The 16,937-nt window shown below is 39.3% G+C and overlaps 1 long non-coding RNA gene across 2 annotated transcripts in view; it reads right to left on the bottom strand.

Moving 5' to 3' along the window:
* LOC110396463 overlaps nucleotides 1-1,831 on the bottom strand; it is a 54,348-nt gene extending 52,517 nt beyond the window's left edge. The window contains exons 1-2 of one of the 2 annotated variants that reach the window (XR_002436982.1): nucleotides 1,431-1,831; nucleotides 855-991 (exon numbers count right to left, since the gene is read on the bottom strand). This is a non-coding gene — a long non-coding RNA (uncharacterized LOC110396463). The remainder of the gene's footprint in view (nucleotides 1-854; nucleotides 992-1,430) is intronic. The other variant, XR_002436983.1, reaches the window with a different exon arrangement.

Raw genomic sequence — 16,937 nt, 5'->3', positions numbered from 1 at the left:
GAACAATATAAACAAAACACACAGCAGCCGTGCCAGCAGTGATCATAAATACATGTTTAGCATAGCAGCTATAATAACTTGCACATCATCATACAGGAACAAATTCTTGTCACACTCTTGTACGTGGAAAAAAAATGCACTCTCTAAAATGTTTCACATGAAAATTCAATGCTCCCATTACCAGAGAGTGTAGTTCTCACAGGACAAATAAGACTGCAGTCTGAAAACTATTTTAATAAATCAAAACTAAATACACTGCTGTCTGTATTCTCTTTAAAGGCTTTGACGTGGGGTTTTGTAGAGCAGATGCAGCAAACATATGCACACTTACTACCGTCTTTCTCTGCCTCTCTTTTCAAGCACAATAGACAGAAAACAAGTAGCACTTGATCAGTCTCCAGTCCCAGAGCATCCTCAAAGCTCCTTTTAATCCCTACTTCTGCTAATAAATATAATATGTAGAATAACCAAGTGGAAAGCCCATCTCAAAACAAGCAGTGGATATAATGTGAGCTGGGCTCCGTTCCCAGTTCTACTCCAGTGTTTCCTGGGACAAGCACAGAAGCCCTTATGACTCTCTTAAGTTCCATTTTATTTTCTATCTGTCTTATCCCTTCATTTCAGACGACAAGCTGTATAATACAGTGATTTTTGCACTGCCAAGCTAACTTTAGGAACGTCAAACTGATGAAATCACTTTCAGATATTTGTCCTTATATATCAATGAATAAATCAAATAGTTGCGCTTTCACATTCTGTTTTCATTTCTGCACACCTGCACCTCATAAGACCATCCCTTCTCACTCTTTGCCTGCCAGGAATTAGCAGCATAGTTATTTAAATTGGAGCCTCACCATCTGATGACTTTTCAGGGTATCGATGGCAGAGCCCTGTCAGATTCACCACTGCCACCCTCAAGGCTGAAGCTTCAAACTGGGTAGTGCTGAGATGGACCGAGCATTGCTGCACAATGTTCATCCAGGGAGCATACCTGTAATGAGAAGCATGGTGTTTCCAGGAGAAAAAACTCCCACAGAACTTGCAGCCCATGGAGAAATTTCTTCTGACCCAAATCACATACAAGCATTCAGCTGTGAATTGGAAAGCCTGCTTTGTGGAAAGCAGAGAAGCATATATCTGTCTCATGTTCTTATATGCTTCTACCAGAAATTCTGATCCATGCTGATTAAGAATTTAAAATACTGAATCAGGAGAATGCAACTCTTACTCTCCACATCAGTAATTTCTCCTTTCTCCTTCCTATTTTTAACCAGTAATTGGAAAGCTGTTTTGAATCTTTTCAGTTTCATGTCTTAATTGTTCCAAAATTACTTTCAAATCTCACTTCAGTATACATTTTACTTTTACAACACTGTCTTTTAAGGAATTTAACTCTCATAACATGACTGAAATCAAGTAGGAAAATGTACCGCTCTTTCACGTTATCTTGCACTGTCAGCACTTCAAATATTAAGCATTTATTCGCTCCTGTATTTCTGATTGTTCACTCCAATCTATTAAGTCTTTCTCTTTTTTCCTGGTATCCAGGGAGTCAGGGCTACAGGCTTCTCAAGTCAGTTCAGATGGTTATCTGCAATTTCTCTTTGTAGTGCTCTTCGAGGTCAAATCCATTACAGCGTGTGCTCAGACTGACTTTCCACACTTAACTCTACCAGCTGTACTGTGTCACACTCAGCAGTTCCTCTCAGAACCTGTTATCCATAGATACAGCAGATGTTAAACTTAATATAGAAGAAGAATTTGTTTCCTGCCTGCTTCTCACCTTAAAAATTCTTGTAGAAAGAAGGATATTTCTCACAAAAAAGATGAATGTCATACTAAATGACAATGAGTACCACCGCATCCAAGATAATACACACCCATAAAAATTACATTCACATAGTACACCATACAGCTACAGCCAGAAAGTCTGATCACATTGGTCATTCCAAAAAGTGTAGAGATTATGATTTCTTACTGCCATACCACATCAGCAGAGAAATAAATGTACATCAACAAACAAATCTGCTTCAGTATTTGCAGCTGAATTATATTGGAAATTACAGAGCCAAGGTAATATTATTTTCTTATTGTCGTGGTTTTGTGATTTTCGGTTATTGGTATTCCACATCATAACATCATGTAGTGGACATACCTAGTTCTCAGAAGAGAAGGACTACTACAGTCCCCACGGTACTTTGCTCCTTTGTTACCATTTTCCAGCCGGAGGGAAAAGATAAAAGCTCGCAGTATAAAAACTTGCAGATCACGAGACCTCGTCCCTTTTTCCGCCGTCTCTCATCTTGGCAGCACCTCGCTCTCCAGCCGTCTTATCGTCGGTAGTAGAGTAAGGCCTACCTTGATTTTGGGACATTCTCTCTCTCTGTGTTGGATTTATCAGCTTAAATTGTAATTATATTGTATTATAGTGTGTTGCTTTGCATTCCAATATTTTATTTAGTAAATTAGTTTGTTTCTCCTCAGATTGTTGCCGCTGTTCTTTGCTCTCAGGGCCATCTCCCTACCCTTTTCCCCTTTCCCCTTTTCCCGGGACGTGGGCCCTTGGGTCCCCCGTCCCCTTTGTCACGGAATCGGGCCTAACGCCCGTAAACCGTTGACACTTATGCCCCACACTCTTGGGTAAAGTAGTACATATAAGGTGTTTAAAATACAAGAACAGATTTAAAATGCCTCATAGACTTTCCAGTGCTGAAGCAGCCTGCTTCAGATACCTGCAATTCATGTTCTGGTAGGAGAATGACACATCAGCCTTTTACATCTGCAGCTGTTTTGTTTTCTTTTCCTGCAATTTTCTGAGAGTGGTTTGGGTTGTTTTTTTTTGTTTTTTTTTTTCCTAAACTAATTAAGATGGAGATTATTATAGTCATTAGGACAAAGATACCAATGCAAAAGGACTGAAGAAATATCAGTTCTCCAAATGAGGATAACATTCTGAATTTGGATGGTTTTTTCAGGTTCTCCTGCACACCAGTGACTCAGAAGGTCCTTTCCCAGCTTCCTATACTGAGACGGAGACAGCCCTTGTACACAGAGATCAAAAATTCATCCTTAGTTAAACTATTCCAATTTCATTTATGAAATAGAAAAGCAGAAGTGGAGAAGGAAAAGAAAAGGCTGATTGACTCTACACCAAGCAGGGCATCTTCCCATCTTTCCATGACTATGACATGTATATTTTGGAAACAGGACTGGCTGCCTATGACTTTAAAGGAAAGGTCTGAAATATTAGTGTCCAGTTATAGACACCAAAAATGGGGTTAGGGCTGCTTATCTAAAGACATTGTGCCTGTCCCTGCTCCTCTAGTCAATGTTATGGTCATCACCCACAAGTAGTACAAATTTTGATACCCTGTCAGCATTACTCAGTTTCTTCTTCCACAGCCTGGTAATCCCTTTGGTCTTAAGATGGAGGATTTCTATCATTAGTTCAACAAACACCTTGCTGGCAGTAAGGATAGATAGAAAAAGGGTGAGTTAAGGTTTACAGATAAGCTTACCTTTATCTTTTTCAGTCATTTCACATTGCAAGCTTATCATTCACAGTTGAGGTGGTCAGATGTGCCTCAGCTGGGCATGCTAAGATCTTCTGTACTAACTCTGCAGTTACTTCACTACAAGTCAGTTGAAACACATCAGAGCATTTTGTGATAAAACAAAGTAAGTTAAAAATGCCTCTAAATGTTAGAAAAGCAGAAAGTAAAATACGTGGCCATATCACCGCACAACAATAAAATTCTTCACTTAATTGTTCAGAAAAGTGCCTTTGATTTTCAGTAAAAGGTGCTTTGTACCTCATAGGTATAGTACAGTAGCTTGATTATTATCGTGTAATGTGGCATTTGCTAAGATAATGACTTTTTTTTGGTGAATGGCTAAGTCAATAAGCACATAAAATCCTTATATTTTGTCAATGTCTGTGTTATTGCTGCCCTTGGGCTGAAGTAATTATACCTTTTTCCTTTTCAGAAAACTTATCCGGCGTTTTCTTTCTCTTTATTATCACTGTTCTACTTGTATTTAATTACTCAAGGCTCAGTAAGTCTGCTTCTTATTGTTTGTGCTCTTGTTCTATGAAATGAGCTGCAATAGACTGAGTGATGCGCTTGGTCAGAAAAACAGTACCAGTTAAAACTATCTGAACGAATAAGCCAAAAATATATATATATTTAACTTTTCCATGAAAATTAGTACAGAGATTATTAGGCAAAAACACTCACTTCACCACCATAACATGCTCAAGTGTATAAATAAACTTTAAAGCAAGAAGATACGTAGTTTGCTCTGAAAGTAATGCCTTCTATTTATTTCCATGTAAACTACAGCAGATACAAAGAGTACAACAGCACTATTTGATGAAGCAAATTCTCAGCAACAAAACACTATTTTTCAACATAGTTGCTACCATTAGCTATGCATTTTTGCCAGCGATCAACAAGAGCCTGCATGACACACTCATAAAAATCTATACCAGCAGAAGTAACACACTGTTTCACAACTGCTTCGACAGCATCATTTCTAGGATGATTTTGCCCACACAGACCATCTTTCATCGGCCAGATGGAAGTCAGATGGTGCCAAATCTGTACCATACAGTGGGTGTGGTTGGACAGTCCAGCCAAGATTGGCAGTGTTCTCTAAACTGGTCTTCAAACTGGTATTGAGCCTGGCATTATCATGTTGCAAGAGAAAGATTGTCTTCTTCTCTGACCTAACTTTGGAAGTTTGAGCCTTCAGCTTAGTCAGAGTCATGATGTAGCAACCAGAACTGAAGGTTTGTCTGGGTTCCAGGAAATCCAGAAGGATCACGTGTTTCCTATCCCAAATGACAGTGCACATCACTTTCCTCACTGAGGGCTGAGTCTTGAACTTTTTCTTCAATGGGGAATTCACGTGTTAACACTCCATGGACTGTTGTTTTGACTCTGGCTCATGGTCGTGATACCACATCTTGTCACTGGTAATGATGCAATCCAGGAAACTGTCGGCCTCATATTGGTACAATAGATCCTAATCAACTTGTATACAGTGTTCTTTCTGTTCCTGTGTGAGTATTCGTGGGACCCACAAACTTTGCAGTATTCTAATGTTGCCACCATTGTTTCCAATATTCAGCTACGTACATAATTCCCTGGTCATAATCCACCGATTAGAACAGATGAGCTGATCAAGACACTCTTCATTTCATGGAGTGACAGCTGCATGTGGCTGGCTGTTCAGAACATGGCTTGTCTTTCACATCACCGTCAATGCTGCTGAAATGCACCACCCACCGCCTCACTGTGCCAACATCTACTGTTTGGTCTCTATAAACATTCAGCAAGCATTGATGAACGTCAGTGGGTGCCATTTTTCATCATGGAAGATTTCAGTTCCACACCATACATACTTCCATGTCAGACATCAGTTTGTCAGACTGCACCTCTGCTGCCATCTGTCACATGGGAATAAAATGTAATAGAATATTGTCAGGAAGGTTCAACCCCTACTGCCATACCACCAACATCTACCTCTGATGTTGTGGACCAAAATAAGAAAATAGAACACATTACTTTTGCAACAGCCCTTGTATGTTTCCTGAACCCCAGTAAGATTAGCTAGCTCATTCTTTTCTGTCTCTTTCACTTGCTCAGACATTAGCAAGAGGTCTAAAGGAGGAGATAGGATGACTGGAAATTCCTCTGAATATACACCAGAAGATTAAGGTACAGAGGGCAGGGCCTTGGAGATTTTGATATGTTTTTTGGCTTTGCAGTATACTGTTAATATAGCCCTAAATACACCATTGGGTCCTTGAGCTTCAGTTTCTCACAGCGATAAATGGGTAGAGTATTACTAACTTTCTCCCACTCTAACTTTCTCTACTTTGATTTTACATTTTTCCAGACACTGTGTTCGCATACTATGTAGAGGCCACAATTCCAGACTCCATGAATGATTTTTTTATACCTTGAATGAAAAATGCATTTGTTTCAGCTCATAAAAGAAAGTCCCAATTGAGCAAACTAGTGACCCATACATATATAACTGAAGTCGATGGGGTCACTTAAAGTTGGGGATATTTTTAAAGACATTGCTGATTCAGGTCCTTAACCTCTCAGAAATTCATTGATTCATAGCTTGGGGTGGTAGTTATTTTGCTCTTTCTTTCAGTGTGTGCTTATTTATAAAGATTTTCCTTCCTGAGCAGACCTTACGGCCTTCACAGTGCTGGGTTTCTGCTCAGTAATCCCACCAGTTTATAAAGATTTCTAAATATCTAATTAAAAACTTTTACATCTGGCAATTGAATCCATCAAGGGATTGAAACGGAAGGAACACAAATCTTTTCACTGGCAGCTTAGTGGCCTGAAATACAGCTGCAACATTTGGGAGAATCTGCTGGAGTATCATTTATGAATCCCAGTTCAAATGTGTAGAATGATTCATTCCCTTCTTTTGCTTTCAGATTCATGTATGAGTAATAACAAAGGAGAGGAAAGGCTTTAGGTGGCATAGGAGGGATGGTCGTGGGACACGCCTTTGAATGGAGCATCCCAGGACAAGAGGACAGTTCAAGCTCAAAGTAGAACAAGTTTCTGGCTCTGCTCTTCAAGACAGTGAGGAATAAATGATTTGCTGTGGTTTTTTTTGATAGTTTTTGCAGATCAAACTCAAGATACTTGATGAAAGTTCATGATGTTTATATAAAAGTATCTCATTAGCCATATTAAAACAGAAAAAGATAAGGGCAAGGGCTGAAAAAATAAAATGTACAGCACTATAGGGAGGGAGGAGACTTCTCATTTGAGGATCAAAGTCAGAAATGGATGGGAGGAACCCATCACTGCACACACACAGGCTGTTTTCAGACAGATGTGCATCCTCATGCAAAAGCCCACTGTGGTTATATTTTTCAACCTGATGCAGTCTGCATGTTTATCTTGTTTCCGACTACCACAATGGCCTCTGGAGGTGATCTGAAAACTCAGAACCTTCAAAGGCAGGAGCCCTGTGGGCTTGGTCTGTAGAACAAGGACAGTGGGCTGTAGGGTTCTATATATGTGAACAAGAAGTGAGGCTGGCAACAGGAGCTAGGAGCTCAGTAGAATGAGAGAGCACTGCAGCCTCTTCAGACAAAGCAGCTGTGCTGGAAACCCAACACACAAACCCAAGGTTCCTGTGTTTTCCCTAGAAAAAAAAATATACATGTGGGTGCTTCGGGTAATGCCAGCACCCACATTGCTTACCCATGGAATTTACACTAAGGACTTCAGTCTCAAGCTGGCATCTATTGTGAGCGTAAAAATCCTCTTTTAGAACGATGCTCATTCACCTGCTTTCAAAGAGTGCCAGACTGGTGCATCAGAGGGATGAGAGATGCTGCTTGCTGCTCCAAATGCAGCTCACGCCATCTGGGAGCAGAGGAATGGCTTTCAGCTTAGCAGACCAGCAGGTTCATAAAGCAGCCCAGGAGGATGACGAGGCATTTCTACCCTCAGGAGCAACTGAATTTTCCTGGGCAGCTTTGAATGATCTTCTGCTGCTTTGTAATGCACCTGTCAAGAGGTTTAATTGATGTTATGTTTTCTGAGCACACTTGTATTGACTTTTCTGATAACCTTTGCCTAACAAATCATGCATGAAAACTCACTGAACAGATGCTAAACTTTTTTTGTAATAGCCATTCTGCTCAATTTCCTATACACCACACAATGATGTTTATTACATATTTAGCAAAAGTCTTTATAGCTGCACAGCAGACTTTAATAAATCCCCAGTGTCAGCATGAAGCCCAAGTAAAAAAGATCTGGTGTGGGGTCTGAGTGGCCTATAGCACATGATAACCATAGCTTAACAGGCTGCAATACATCAGTCTGAAGCGTGCATTTGTGTGCACGCCTTTCACATGAGCATAGATAACATGAGGAGATCAGCACAGGGATAATAAGTGCTGCTCAGTAGGCACACAGCAGCTTGTTAAGCTGCCAAAGCATGATTTTGTGTCTGAGCCAGACTAAGTAACACATCCTGAGATTTTCCATTTCCCATCTTTCTAGATGGAAGTAGGGTGATATTGTCAGGTTACTAAACACCGGCCAGTAGCTCTATGTGACTTATCTATTCTTTTCTATTACGGGTGTGTGTAGGTTTTCTATCTGCGGTGATGGCATTTCCATGTTAGACATACAGTGATGCCTGTTGTAGCAGACAACAGCCCGTCTGAAGAGATGACAAGAAGCAGATGCAGCAGGTAGAACTGCCTCACCTAGCTGCAACCAGTTACAAACAGTTACTTAGGCAAGCTGATTCATAATCAGTGTCAGGTACAAAGAGAGGACATTTTCCCACATGTCTTAGGCGCTTCTTTTACATGAGGTGAATACCTCTCTGTCACTCCCAGACACTGGTATCTGATCCCTCTCTCAACAAAAGCATGAAGCAAGGACATCACACCTATCTAGCCAATGGAGATTTGAGGCACATGTGTACCATCACCATGTAAGTTATATGCTAGTACCAGACCTGAGCGCAGACCCTCGAGCAGTGAAGCTGCAGGCCCTACCTCTTGCCCTGGCACTCCTAGCAAGCAGGCAGCTGCACTGAGCAGCAGGGGCCAGGGATCCTCCAGCTGCGCTCAGTCCCAGAGCATGGCCCCAGGAGCTCCCACACGCCTGCAGCACTCCGCAGAGGAGCCCCCACAAAGCAGAATAATTCATTACATGGAGCGAGCCCAGCGCTTGGATGCATCATGCTAACCACTGTTAGCCACGGATCAGTGGCAAAAAACAAGAGTTCATTTTGAGGAAAAGAAGCATGAGCGACTGCAACATTACCTACAATTAATTATCAGGATGGTCAGTTACAAACCGTTTCAAGCCATTTCTTGTTTTTAATGTCACTGTTAAAGCCACCTTCTGGCTGGCTGTGCTGGAGCCTCCCCGAGCAGAGCACTGCCTCATTCAGCGCTTTGTGGGCTCACGTTCAGGGAGCCATTTGGCCTGAAAACTTACTAGTTATCTGTAAACAAAGAAGGAAGACAGTTATTGCATGAAGCCCATGGAGTGCACCTGAATGCTAATGAGTTAAATGTCATGGCAGAAATGTAAGACCGACGCTCTGCGCTACCCTTTAGACAGAAACCCATTTACTTCTATAACATTTCAAACAGAAAATTACAGTGTAATTTCTTGTGTCAATACATAATTTATTCTGTAATAAATAACTAAATGCATATTTATTGCACTCCTACTTAATCCATCTGTTGTGCTCTTCCCAGGTTCTCCCTGCCTGAGATGCATTGTTCAGGCTGGTTAAAATGCTTTCTGTCTGAGGCTGCTCTACACTAAAGCTCTGTAGCAATAAAGGTATTCAAAGCAACACACAGCTTCTGTTCCCCTCCAAATGCCCCCAGCTTATTTATTTTGCTATTTTTTTTGCTTTGTTTTAACTTAAACTTCTGGGTGTTCTAGTACCAATAAAGAAGAAAGTGAAGAAAACATCCACTATAAAGCAAACAGTTTTTATTATTATTATTAAATCTGCTTCGCAACCACAATAAAAAAAATCAACAACGCCAGTAAAGTCAGGGCTAAGGCTGCATTCAAACTTCGGTATTCCCTATGCAGTTAGGAATCATAGAGACACATAGGACATGCATCATTATAAACTGAACTATGGGTTGCAGCATACAGCATCTTTGCAAGCTGATTTTAGACTTCTGCAATGCAGATCCAAAGGACTTGAAGAGAAATTTCCTTTTTCTGCTGTGGTGTGAGGCTGATTCACTTCAGCAGTGATCAAGAAGTGTTGTCAGATGGTTATTTGGCTACCAATGTAAAATGAGATGGATTTTCTTTATTTACTTTGTTTTCACCGATCTTACTTTGTAACTGACAAGTACCTGCAGCACAAAATAAATAACCTCTTGCAGATGATAGAAACCGGTAACAATGGGTAAGTTTTTATTAGTTCTTAAAATACTATGAAGGAAGATAATGTGATTCTCTAGCTCCATTTACACATAGACTCAGACAATTTTAGTTATATCTTCAGTTATATCTCAAGAAATACCATGGTTGTATTACAGAGCCTCTGAGTGACACTTGTCCCACTAAGGCCACGCAGACCCTTGGGAGGGCAGAGCAGTGAAGAGGAACCACCTCACCTCCCATTCAGCTTTGTGCTTATGCCACCAAGCCATTCTTAAAACACAGAAGTGTAAATTCTTACCATGATTATGCAGCTGAATTTCTAACATCGGTACTGTTGAAAACCACCTTTAGAATTAGGTCTTGCCAATGACAAAATACCATAACACAGTGATGTACACCACTCCTGACTGGCAGTGGTTTCCTGATGTGGTTTTAGAAGGGCACATCCAAGCCAGACGTCACAGAGAACAAAATGGCAGCACCACCAAGGGACCTGAGCAGGTTTTGTTGTCTGCTCTTTAAACACATTATGTCCTCCTCAGCTCAATATCTGCCCTCCAAGACTGCACCAGGCCCTGCTCCATACACAGAAGTGCAGATTTACTAAAGAGCTGAAGGGTCTTATTCTCATCTCATCATTTTGTACAGGGAAAGGCAGGGCAGAGACTGGGTAGGGTCCACATCATCTCCATACCAGCACCACTGCCTGTCCTCATCCTGCTGCTGCTCTCAAGACGCATTTCCAACAAGAAGTTCACTCCCAGTGCAGCAAGGGGGAAATTGTCAATGGAAGCAAAGCTGCATGCCCGCTCATGCAATGAAACTGAAAGGGCATCGACCTCCTCCCTGTGAGCAGCATACATTTACAGGACCATTATAATGCAAACTCTGGTATGCACATACACACTGAAGGCTTTTAAGACTGAATATAATTGAACCACCATACCGAGGACTCAAAGCTGCTAAAGTCTGTTGTGCTAACACATGCACAGGGACTCCTCCAAGTCCTCCTTCAGCACTCTCAGCATGCAAACAAAGTGCTTCAACACCCAGCATGAGATGATCGTTTCTGATTCTTCTGTTTAGAGAATTCCCCAAAGGTGGCCCTGGACCATCTATTTTTTGGAACAACATCAGCAATACACACATTTTGCCTGTAAAGAATGAAGCTGTTACTGAACACAGAGCAAGAAAGCCATCTCACGTACTCAGCCCAAAAGAAGGCAAGCCTATTTTTACCAGTCAAGTATAAATCTCAAACACAGTAACTTCATATATGCACTGAAAATGCAGTTATTGGCTTCGATATGTAATAGCTGTGCAGATGGAGAAGTCTCTTCAGTGGTTTTCACTGCTTCTCTGGAAAAATGGGCCATGGCTGTCCCTGAGTTGAGGCTGCTGGCGGGCAGCCCTCACCCATCTCCTTTTGCACACCATGGGGCTGGCAGCAGGCTCAGGAGGCACGCAGATCCAGCAACATGTCCACACCAACACATCCTGCTGCTCAGTGCACTACTACTGCTGCCAGAGTCTCAGCAAGGAGCTGAGAACCTCTTTGTCTCTGTTATTATAAAAACATTACCTGAGGAAGAGTAGTGCATGTTGTGCAGGACTGTGGTTCTAGATGCTCCTGTACTCTTGCTTCCTCACTGTCTAAAAGGGTAGCCTAATTAATTGACTTTATTAAATCTCTTTCTGGGTGCAGGGTACTGATACATTGGCTAATAAAACCCAAAGTGAAGCTTGCACTTACAGAAAATGACAGTATCAGGAAAAGGCAGGGTGCTTTATGCTACATGTCACAGCTCATAACAGAACACAGCAGTTGACATCTTTATTAGTTTCAAACATGGTATATGAGAGTGTGTGCATGTGTGAGCATGCGCCTATGTCATGAGGAAGAAAAAAGCAGGATTGAAACACTTCTGTAAAATAGAAGCAATTTTAAAATGTTACTATTCATGGAAACAGTGAGTAAAGAGTCTTGAACAGAATTCTACTTCTACGCTGTTTTTCTGAGATTCTTTTTAAAATGACGTATGTGAAAACATTTGGCTTAAAGTTTTAGTGGATTCTGATGGTATAATGAGGTCAAGCTACAATCTGCAGAGGAATATATTATAAGAGAACTAATTTCAACTATTTCCTGTAGAGTATGACTAGCAGAATACAACATCTGCAAATGCAAAAGTAAGATGATCAAAGACCTTATTCAGTTAAGACCCACAAAGATACACACTGCTTTTTAAAACAAGTCAAAAATCCATTTCAGTGTTAATGATCCCTCAATGACCACTTTAACCAACAAGCCAGTAGCAATTTCTCAGAAAAAAAAAACTTATGCTGATCCTATCCTTCTGTTGTTCAGTACAGTGAATTAAGTGTAAAAAAAATACTGACAAAAATTAACCAGTGTGACTACTCAAAGCTGAGCATACACAGAACCGTTCAGTGGGGCCAAAACAAAGCTGAATATTCACTCCAGGGAGTACTTGGCTGTATCATCTGCTCTGCTCCTACTTAAGTCTGCTACCCTGCAAAATTCTTCTCTGCATACATCTCCCATTCTGAATTATCATACTAAGGACCTTGGTATCAACCTTCACTGATTCCCATAAGAGCAAATTCTTTACTTTTCAAAGGTTTTCCCTGCTCTTTTATTAATCTGTTTGTTTCTGCAAGTGAAATACTGCAAGCCTAGACTAAAACTACACCTGCTTCAGTACACACTGTGCAAGCATCTTCTAACAGCTCTGCAGATTTATTTCCATATTGACCTAATTACCATTTCTTCTATTAACTTCTAAGTGTCCGTAAGCCAAGATAAACTGAGCTAAATACCATGAAGCAACCATGATATTTCAGCCAAGACCAGCAAAATCATTTAAACATTGACCTCACGCAGTCATGAGCCTCAGATTTGGGAATGGAAAGATTAAGGAATTTACACTCTGCTTTTTTAAAGGATGGGAATTTACTTAACAGAAGTACTTCAAGAATTAAATGAAACAGACTTGAAATCTAAAGTGTTCTAATAAAACAGCATTCTTATTCGTACTCTGTTCCTAGAAGTGCAGTAGCTCTGAAACTGAAAGTTAATAGCAACCTAAGATATTTTGTTTCCACTTTCTGGAACTTTTTTTTTTTAAGGCTTTAGATTTAATCTGCAAATTATTTTTAAAGAGAATTGTGGCAATTGATGCCAATATCAGAGACAGCATGGTTTTTCAGGTTCTTCTTTATTAGATGCTGTCTTACAGCAACATCTAGTGGTACACTGGCTCTGCATCCTCCCTCAAAAACTGCTTGCACTGGAAGAGTTAAGATGATAATTAACTATGACCGGTTTACACACATATACACAGCATAGGAGGCATTACCCCAGCTAGTCTGGAAACTACTTACACACCTTTATGGTGTATTCATTATATTCTGTGTAATCCTTAAAAAACACAAAGGCACTCATACTGACAAGGAGAAATGTTGAATAACCTACCTTGCTTTTTTGAAACTGGACCTGCATTTAAGACTCTCATTTTTAGTCTGTTTTTCAAATATATATGATATAAAGATATATATACCTTCTGTAGAAATTTCAGCATTCAGAAAGGGAAAGGATACACGGATACATTTTTCTGATGTGGTTTGGAACTATTTGCCCAGGACTGAATACTCTGCCTCAGGCAGTTAAATTCTTACTCTTCTCTGTAGTCTCCTTGATTTCAGTAGGAATCCATTCTGTTCAATTGATTTCATGTGAAATCAATTTCAATTATTTGCCTGAGGAGTTGGGCTTGTACCTTAGACTATCATGGCAAAATTGCTTTTTATCTCTTTGCATTGCTTTTCTAACATTCTCAGCACAAAATCTACCCTGGAAGTTAACTATTCAGGTCTGAGTTATACTCTCTGAAGAAAAGAAAAAGAAAATTGTTGAGTTTAGACACATTCATGGACTACCTAGGTACTAAAATTGAAGAGAATTTTATTTTAATAAGTCAATTGAAACATCTCAAAAATAAGGATTCCTAGAGCAAAAGTTGTAATAATTAAAAAAATATGATCACTCTTAAAATGTCATAAAAATACTTTTAATGTCTTAAAAGCAGCATATGGGTAGAAAAGTTTTTGTGACTAAGTTTTTACAGCAGGTGAAACCAGGAAACTGATGGGAGAGCATCAGGTGAAATCATGGCTAAAATATACCTGAGGTGTTAAACTATTTCAGCAGCTCTTTCTCAAGTGCTGGAAGAATTATTTTTTTTTCCCCTCTTCATTCTGGTTTAGCAGTTTCCCATAGTATTTAGTTCATTCAGTGTAGAAAATGAGTAGGACTGGAAAAAAAAAGAGAGAGTTTCTCTTCCTCATCCAATCTGCAACCAAAAACAAGCCACGGAAGACTAAAAGTTAATTATTTCAAAGTCTTTGGGAGACTGTAACCATAAGCAACACATTTAATTCACTAGATACAATGAATGCTTTCTGACTAACAAATCATTTAAAATAAAAGCATTTTATATTTTGAAAATGTCACTGGACTATTTAAAATAATTTCATTTCATCAATGAAATGCATTAGAAGATGCATTTTCTGCAATTAAATAGCACTCCAACTTAATAAGATTTCCATTTCCATCAAAAGCAGTTTGACACAAAGAGTAATAATAGTATCCAGCAATAAACAAGAAACATCATTTCACATTTTAATGTGAAAATGAGAAATCGAGGAGTAGCTTTGTGTAGGCTTAAAGTGAAGTTTACATTTATTTGAAAGATCAGCATGTCTCCATAGTTAACAACAAAAATCAAATATTTCTGAAGAAAATAATTTGAAAGTATAGCAATGGTGCAAGACTAAAACCAGTAATATTTCAATCAAGATTTATTACCTCATATTAGAAATTGCAGTTAAAATTACTTGATATGTTAATTCTTGCATGCAATAACATCACATACACAATCTTTAAGTAACAGTACTGAATCTTCCTTGCTTTTCAAGTTCCTCTAGCTCAAATTGCACCTAACAACTAAATTCTTAATAACGTGACCATGTGTTTGTTATGGGTCATCTGGATCATGACAAACATCATCCCAGCTCAGTGGTGAGGAAACACTGGATATTGTCTAATGAGGAAAAGTAATAATAGCATCATGTCAGAGCTACAGAAACCCTCAAAATAAAGAGAAGGCTGCAGAGGTGCTTCTCCACCACAGGATGCCAACTGAGCTCTGCAACCACAGGCACCAAGATGGAGGAAGAAATGTTAAGCTCCTTAGCTTCATTGGGTAACCCAGCTCTGATGGGCACTCCTCAAGAATAAAGACACACATTTACTTTGTAATTGTTGTTCATGTAGATGTTCTAATACATCTTTAAACGGCGATATCAGTACAGCATATTGTTAAATCCAGTCCAATATAAATGCTAAGCTCTGGGTCCTCCACATAATTCTGGCATGCTACAACATCTCCATGAAAGCTTGGGAACAGATGACCCATTCCACTCTATGCATGTATTTGAGCACAGCTACAAAGACTGAAAATATCTCTGCCTTGTGTTGAAAGGGGGTATTCATACTGTCCAGCTTTAGCCATCTAATTTAAACAATTATTCTCTCTATGACCTTGCAACAGGCAACAGAGAGAAACAGGTTTCCCCCCTGCCCAGAGGTGACTCAGACCATGTAAATCAGAGCTCTCTGGAGAATCTGACAATAGGAAGAGTTTGGATAATAGGCTGATCATATCCGCTTCCGAAGACTGGATGAAGTGAACACTTCCTTAAATCTTTTCAGATTGATTCAGCTGCTCATTATGAGCCTATTGTACGGGAACAATTTAAAGTGTAAAACTTGCTTTGGTTTGAAACATTTCCCGTTCCTCCTTTCTGGAGGAAAAAGAAGAAAGGAAAAAAGTACTATGATTTACTTCCTATATTTAAATAGGTTTCTTTTAATCCAAATGCAGCTGAAAGGATTCTGCTGAATCCAAATACTTTCTCAAGCATGGAAAGCTACATCATAAAGGTGAATGTTACAGAAATTAAAGTATAAAAACAATTTTATAACAGAAACTGATCTGAAACCTCCTGATGACCTCCCTGTAAAGCATTAGGTTGAAGCCCTGTTCAGATATAACTATTTAAACACAGGTTGAGTGTAAGTATCTCTGGGAGTTGAATTATTGAGTCAGACAAATTTATAGGAAATTATAAGCATATGGATAAAGACAAGCTGAGCTTTAGTAGTTACATATTCTAAGTGCATTCAAAAGTTTTTCTGTCAAGTATTGTATTACAATCCCTTCACCTTTACCAATAACCTTCTTATGAAAAGAACAGTATATTAATCATCTGCAATGTTCAGTAGCTGAAAGAATGTTAAAATACAATATTAACATTATAATTTCAGGATTGTTTAATTCTTCTCAAGATCATTGTCATTAGCTTATTTTTGTCTCTGCAATTTCCTATTCTTCTCACAGTCTATACCACAACTAAGAGATAACACTCTGATGCCACTTAGACTCTGTGGAAGATGAATTAATTTCTCTGTAGTCTTATACTGCATCACAGAGTTCAGTGGCCTCAGAATACTATTATGCAAGTTTGAAGATTTGGCAATTGGCATGATTTGTCCCTTTCCTAACTGAATAAATAAACTGGGAAAAGAGCGTATTATTCATTTTCAGAGTAGAATTCCGATAATTCTCAAAAAATATTAGCTTGAAACCAGGAGTGTGAGTTTCCTGGGTTTGTTTGTTTTTAGGAATTTTGTTATACATTTAGTGATGATAATCATGTAGAAGAGTATTCTTTGAGATCTAAAGTAACCCAGATTTACTATGTTCGTTAATACCCAGTGCTGGCAGATGTTGAATTACTCCTGATAAGTACCAGCTTCCCTTTACACTACAAAAAGACCTCATATAATATGAGAAAACACTACATTTTAATAGTGTGCTGTTAATATTTAGTCTTTTCAAAAAGAACTCCAGTAAAATTGTA

The sequence above is a fragment of the Numida meleagris genome, chromosome 3 (assembly GCF_002078875.1).
Source record: "Numida meleagris isolate 19003 breed g44 Domestic line chromosome 3, NumMel1.0, whole genome shotgun sequence".
In the NCBI taxonomy this organism is placed as follows: Eukaryota; Metazoa; Chordata; class Aves; order Galliformes; family Numididae; genus Numida; species Numida meleagris.
The sequence above is the reverse complement of the archived record's forward strand: the minus strand, read 5'-3'. Positions and strand labels throughout refer to the sequence as shown.